This window comes from Canis lupus, chromosome 24, assembly GCF_048164855.1.
Source record: "Canis lupus baileyi chromosome 24, mCanLup2.hap1, whole genome shotgun sequence".
NCBI classification, from domain to species: Eukaryota; Metazoa; Chordata; class Mammalia; order Carnivora; family Canidae; genus Canis; species Canis lupus.
Window position 1 is genome coordinate 45259889 of NC_132861.1, and position 6882 is coordinate 45266770.

At 55.4% G+C, this 6882-nt stretch overlaps 1 long non-coding RNA gene across 1 annotated transcript; it reads right to left on the bottom strand.

The window, feature by feature from the left end:
- Positions 1-2194: 2194 nt before the first annotated feature.
- LOC140616185 (uncharacterized) lies at positions 2195-4684 on the bottom strand. The gene is made up of 3 exons (XR_012016720.1): positions 4052-4684; positions 3732-3878; positions 2195-2612 (listed from the first exon to the last, which is right to left on the bottom strand). It is a non-coding gene; the product is annotated as an uncharacterized lncRNA (long non-coding RNA).
- Positions 4685-6882: the final 2198 nt, after the last annotated feature.

A 6882-nucleotide genomic window follows, 5' to 3' on the forward strand; every position in this document is an offset into this window, starting at 1 on the left:
TTTGTGTCTGTCCCCAGAGGGGCTGCGGAGCCTCCGGGGTCTGGCGCAGCCGAGGAAATGCGCCGCTGGCCCGCGGGCAGGCGGGGGACAGAACACAGAGGCCCTTTCAGCTCCCGGAGGCCGGCGACCCGGGCGGGGCGGCGTCTGCGCCCCACGGGAGGACGCCCCTCCTCCGCTCCCTGCCGCCCCGGCTCTCTCCCCACGCCCGAGGGGGAGGCCCTGCACCGGCGGGCTTTGTCCTACTTATAAACGCCCTCCTGGGTAAACTGGGGGAAGAAAGGGGCTTCTGTGTGCAGCGGCCCGGCCCCCCCGCCCCCAACCCCGCTGCACACAGTAGGCGCTCAGCACAGCACTCCCGGGCGCTCGCAACCCCACGTGGCGCTCCGATCTCCAGCGCCTCCCTACCTGTCCTCCGTGCCCTGGAGAGCGCATCAGCAGATGGGCTCCATAATCGGAGGGGCGGGGAGCACAATGCAGAAATGAGAGGTCCCCTTGTTCAAAAATGACCGAGGGACGATGTAGGAAACGGGCCCCAGTCCTGCCCACTAAGGACGAACTGCAAGAGGGTGAAAGTGACGCGTATGTGCGGACACTGAGGCAGGTGACATCAGCCATAGAGGAGAGAGGATAAGGTTCAAATCTGGAGTGGAAGAAGGTGAGGAACAAGACACAGCAGGAGCAGAAAGACCATCAGGTGCGCAAAAACAAAGCAGTGACCCAAATGTGGGCCTGAGAGCTGGCCTCAGGTTGCCAGGAGGGCCCCTAGGGCCACAGGGGGCTGTAACGGGCTCTCAAGACAGGCAATGCAGGCTAGCCAGGCCTCTCAGGCCCTTCCCACTAATGGCACCTGGTACAAGAGGATAACATCAAGCCTCCTGCAGTCTGTCTCCAGGGAGCCACCACCACCTCCCCTGGCACAATGGGCCAGACCAGGCTGGATCCAGGGACCTGGATATCTGGGTCCAGGTCTCAGAGAACTGGAATGCATCAATGTCCAGACCCGCTGTTTGCCCAGGAGCCCCGGCCGCTCGCCTGTCCCACCCAAGGGAGGCATCTGCCCCGTCCCTATAAACCTTCACATCTCTTGTCAACAGTCTGCCGACCAGGGGCTCTGAGGACCAGAAACATCCGGTATCTCTGAGAGAGCAGCCTCTGGACTATCTTTCCCAGGCAGTGAATTTCCACAGCCTGATCCTCACTTGAGAAAAGCCTGAAGCCCTCGTCCTCTCCTCTCCTCTGGGTGAAGCAGGCTCCATTCCTAGTTTCACAGACAGGACCTGTTCTAGGATGCAGCCAGGCGCACCTCCTACCCAGATCCGCCAGACTCCCCCAGAGGATTCCTTGGGAACGGGCCCCGGGCCTAGGAACCAGAGCTGGTGCTCAGAACCAGCTACATAATTTGTGGGGCCTAGGGCAAAATGAAAATGCAAGGTCCCTTGTTCAAAAAGTATTAATGTCAAGATAGGGGTGGGGGGCATCTAGCTGACTCAGTTGGAAAAGCATGCAACTCTTGATCTCGGGGTCAGGAGTTCTAGCCCCATGTTGGGTGTAGACAGTACTTAAAAATAAATAAATAAACTTATTTTATTTTATTTATTTATTTGATAGAGAGAGGAAGAGAACACAAGCAGGGGGAGTGGCAGGCAGAGAGAGAGGGAGAAGCAGGCTCCCCGCTAAGCAGGAAGCCTGATGAGGGGCTGGATCTCAGGACCCTGGGATGCTTAACTGACTGAGCCACCCAGGCGCCCCTAAATAAATAAACTTAAAAAAAAAAAAGGGAATGTCAAGATGGTGACAATAGAGCATTGAAACAAGCTCTGGGGCCTCGAGTGACTGCATGGGTTGTACACTCCCAAACCCGCCCCACCCAACTGGCAAGCCCTAGACACCCAGCAAGGCGTCTTCCTGCAGAGTCCACTCGTTCCCTCTGTCAGGGTCCATCTGTTAGCTTCTCCCCATGCTGTGGCCAACCACTTTGGGGGGCACTTTCTTTTTTTTATAATTTTTTTTTAATTTTTTTTTATTTATTTATGATAGGCACACAGGGAGAGAGAGAGAGGCAGAGACACAGGCAGAGGGAGAAGCAGGCTCCATGCACCGGGAGCCCGATGTGGGATTCGATCCCGGGTCTCCAGGATCACGCCCTGGGCCAAAGGCAGGCGCCAAACCGCTGCGCCACCCAGGGATCCCCTGGGGGGCACTTTCTTAACCACCCATTCCTCATAAACTGAGCTAGGGGTCCTCAGGCCCAGCAGATATCACATGGAGAGAATGTGTCCAATACCTTCCCATCAAAGGACCAAATCATAGACTACTTCCAGAAATGTTTATTTATGCAAATGCCAGATGTTTGGTTCTCTATTTTCAGCTGAAGAACACTTGCTCTTGAAAAAATATATGAGGCATCTCTGTAAGATGGTGAAATGTGAAATGTAGCAGCTGATTGATGAGGGTTTGGCACTAATCAACATTAAAACAACATAGAAGAACAAAAGTCAAGGGCGTGTTTACAGCCTCTTAAGGTCTATGTCACACCCAGGGTACATCTCACTTCGCCCTCGGGGAATCAGGGGAAGGAATCTCTGCCTCAGCCCATTGGGTTCATCTTCACCCTAGGATCAATGGGGACAATGGTAAAAGACCTCCCCTGCCTGGGAGTCTGCAGCCCCACTTCTCCTTCTTCCTGCTCCTGCCACCTCCCCGACCCTTCCACAGAGGTGACCCCAGGACAGCTCCCTGCTAGACTTCCTGTACACTAGCCTATGAAGTCTCTTACCCACCTGAGGCATCTATGGGCCCCTCCCACCTTTTTAATTGCCCTAGACCGGTTGTTCTTCACTCAACAGATCTTCACTTAAGACCTACTATGCATCAGATGCTGTTCTAAGCCTGGGGGTAAAGCAGAATAAGGCAGGCAAATACCTCTGCCTTCACGGAGCAGACATAAAGCAACCAAAAATACAATGCGATAACTTCCAACTTAGAAGTTCTACTGAACAGGGATCCCTGGGTGGCGCAGCGGTTTGGCGCCTGCCTTTGGCCCAGGGCGCGATCCTGGAGACCCGGGATCGAATCCCACGTCGGGCTCCCGGTGCATGGAGCCTGCTTCTCTCTCTGCCTGTGTCTCTGCCTCTCTGTCTCTCTCTGTGTGACTATCATGAATAAATAAATAAAATCTTAAAAAAAAAAAAGAAGTTCTAAACAACAACAGAATGATACAATAGAGAATATCTGATCTGGGGACAGACTTTTTTTTAAGATTTTATTTATTTGGGGGGCACCCCGGGTGGCTCAGTGGTTTAGTGCCGCCTGCAGCCCAGGGTGTGATCCTGGAGACCCGGGATCGAGTCCCTGCGTGGAGCCTGCTTCTCCCTCTGCCTGTATCTCTGTCTCTGTCTCTGTCTCTGTGTGTGTGTGTGTCACTCATGAATAAATAAAGAAAATCTTTAAAAAATAATAAAAATAAATTTTCAAAAAAGATTTTGTTTATTTATTTATGAGCTACATGGAGAGAGAGGCAAAAACACAGGCAGAGGGAGAAGCAGGCTCCCTGCAGGGAGCCTGATGCGGGACTCGATCCCAAGATCCCAGGATCACATACTGAGTGAGTCAAAGGCAGAGGCTCAACCACTGAGCCACCCATGTGCCCTGGAGGCAGTTACTTTAGATCAAACTTCCTCTGGGGACGAGGAAGGTCTCTCTGAGGAGGCAATAAGAGGCCAGGCACTCACCAGTTTGAAGGACAAGCATCATCAACCCAAGCAAGTTCAAAGGCTCTCAGGAAGTTGGGATGTTGGGTTCACAGGAACAAATGGTGAGTTTAGAATAAAGTGAGTGCTGAGAGATGAGGCCAGAGGCAAGGCCAGAAGAGGTAGGGCCTGGAAGAAGAATCCAGAAAAATCCAGAATAATTCATTGGGTGGTTTTAAGCAGGGTAATTATGGCAATTACCTGTTTAAAGCCTCACTCCAGCTACTGGGCAGAGAAGGGATTCACTGCACGTACCACCTGCTGTTTGGCGCATGTTTGCCCTTCGGCTTGATTGCTCCTACCTGGTGTTTGTGCAATAGCCTCTTTGCTGCTTGAGGGTGGAGGCCAGTCCTCCGACTTGTTTGGATCCCCACACCGCCTTACATCGAGTAGGTGCTCAGTAAATATTTACAAGTCAACTAGCTGACACTTTTGGATCTGCACGGATCTTCTGGAGTCTTGCCTCTCGGACCCGCATCAGTACCACCTGGGAGCTTATAGGAAAGTTAGAATCCCAGGCCCCACCCAGACCTCCTGAATCAGTTTGTGGCTTAGTAAGATCCTCCAGAAATTCGGATGCACAGTAAAGTTTGTGAAGCCATTCTAGAGAGTAGAATAACTGGAGGGCCAGACAAGGAGGTGGGGAAGGCGGGAGGTGAGCCCGGAGGTGAAGCCGGGTGCACAGAGTGGGCTCACTTGAGGAGTCTCCCTTAAAAGTGCCAGCCACCCTGAGTCACTGAGTCTGAGAAGAGCTCAGACCAGTAATAAAGCTAATATCTGGTGCTTTCTATGTGTCAGACACTGGTTTCTCAATCGTTTCCATGAGTTAACTAATTCTGTCTTCACGACCGCACTGTTACAACCTCCCTGCCAATACTGCAGATGAAGAAATCGAGGCCCCGTGAGGCTGGGGTTATTCCAGAATCTTCAGCAGGTACACACGCATTTGGCGGTACCTGGCGTCCACACAGGGCCTGTTCTGATTGGTCGCTGCCTGCCCTACTGATTATTCAATGTTTTGAACGTCGCCCTGGTTACGGAGCTGGACGGAAGAGGCATGATCCCAAGCAGTCCCCCGCGCCGGAGCCACCTTCTAAACCACGATCCTCTGTCCACCTAGCGCCTTCACCACCCAGGGCCAGCACACCTCAGGGACAAGTAATGTGTGTCAAAGTGTTTTTTGCGGGCTATAAAACCGAGTATGAATGCTAAGTGCATAGACTCCTCCGGGGCAGAAGGGAGAGAAGCCAGTGAAAGCTGCAGAAGCTGGGCCGCCAGGGGCCAGAGGAGAGATCGCTGTCGGGAATCCGAAAGGAAGGCCTCGCGGAGTAGTAGCCCCCGCGATCAGCCCTCGGGGAGGCTGTAACTTCCCAGGTACCCTGGGGCACTAACCCGGTTAGGCTGGGCCTGTCTTCAGGCACTGACTGGACCTCCTGGTATTGACCACTAGAGGGCGCTGCTCCCCAGCCTTCGTCCCACCCGACCCCACCTGCTCACCAGAAACTAGGACTTGGAAGGAGTCTTAGCGAGCAAGCACCAGGGGCTCTGAGAAGTGGAAAAGGAGGGAAGGCAAGATGGGAGGAGGACTTATACACGTTGTCCTTTTTTTTTTTTTTTTTAAAGATTTTATTTATTCACGAGAGACACAGAGAGAGAGGCAGAGACAGGCAGAGGGAGAAGCAGGCTCCGTGCAGGGAGCCTGATGCGGGACTCGATCCGTTGACCCAGGATCATGCCCTGAGCCGAAGCCAGACACTCAACCGCTGAGCCATCCAGGCGTCCCATGCACGTTGTTATACACACTTTCAACCCCCACGACACTCAGGAGACCTGAGTCTGCAGGAGCTCTTGTTCCCATTTTACAGATGAGGGAGCTGAGGGCCAAAGATGCTAGATGAGATTCCCCCAAATCGGGAGGCTAGGGAGAGGCAGAGCTGGGTCATCTGAATCCAACCTCAATTCCCAAAGGGACCACGAGTAGATGCCAGCTCCTCTGGCCCTGTCACGTGGCTGGTGTCCCTGCTTCCGTCGATCCTGTATTGAGTGGTGGCCATAACCTCTCTACCGCATTCCCTGCTGTGTGCCAGCAACAATTCCAACAGCCAGCTCAGAAAAATGGCCCCTTCTCGAAACTTCTGAAGTCACGGTCTCCCGTTTCATTGCTCTCTGGCCGTCAGGGATCCCTACCTGCCCCCCAACACAGCAGCCTCCCGTTCTGACAGATTCTGGGGTCTCCCCTGATCCTAGCCTCAAATTCAACATCCCTTCCCCACCCCCAGAGACCCCACAGATTCGGCTTGGCCCCTTGGCACCCTGCGGCAAGGGGCAGCGCAAATAAACAAGGGGACATTTGAACCGAGAAGAGCTGTGGTTGGGGCCAACGACTTTCTTCTCGGCTCCCACCAACTCCTTTTATGGCCTCTGGGTCCAGTTCCTTCTTCATAACAAGTCAGAGCTGGAAAAGGCCTCAGGAGTCACTAGGTCCAACTCGAGCCAACACTTTCCTTTAATGCATAAACCCATCCCCCCACCCCCACCGTGCTGCCTCCCTGTCTGCAGGCAGGTTCACGAGACCAGGGCAGGAAGCACCCCGCGCCGGCGGGAAACTCCAGCCCCGGGCGGAACCTGGGCACGCCGTCGGCCCAGGTGGCCCAGTCCCACACCTGCAGCGCGGGGCGGGGGTGGGAGCCCAACGGCCGCTTCTGCTCAGGCCCCGCCCCCGGCTTGAGCTGCTCCTGCTCCACCCCGGGAGCGCCCTAACCAACAACCACTCGGGCCCCTCTCGCTCGGACCCTTTCCCTCGCTCTGCCCCGGGAGCGAGGGGCAGCTCGCGTGTCAGTGCGCACGTGCGTGTAAGTGATCCTGTGTGTGCAGGAGGAGCGTGCGCGCCGCCGAACACGCGTCCGGGCCTGCGCGCGGGGGTCCGTGCGCCCCCTACGGGCCGGCCGCCCCGGGTGCCGCAGCTGCCAGGTGGCGTGTGCGGCGCTGCGTGTGCCAGGCGGGTACCAGCCCGGGCCACCCTGCCCTCGCCTCGCGGCCGAAAGCATCCGGAGCGTGGGGGCCCCGGGTTCTCCGGCCCCAGGCGCGGGCCTCCCCTCCCGGTCCAGCGGCCTCGGTTTTGCCGGGCCTCCGC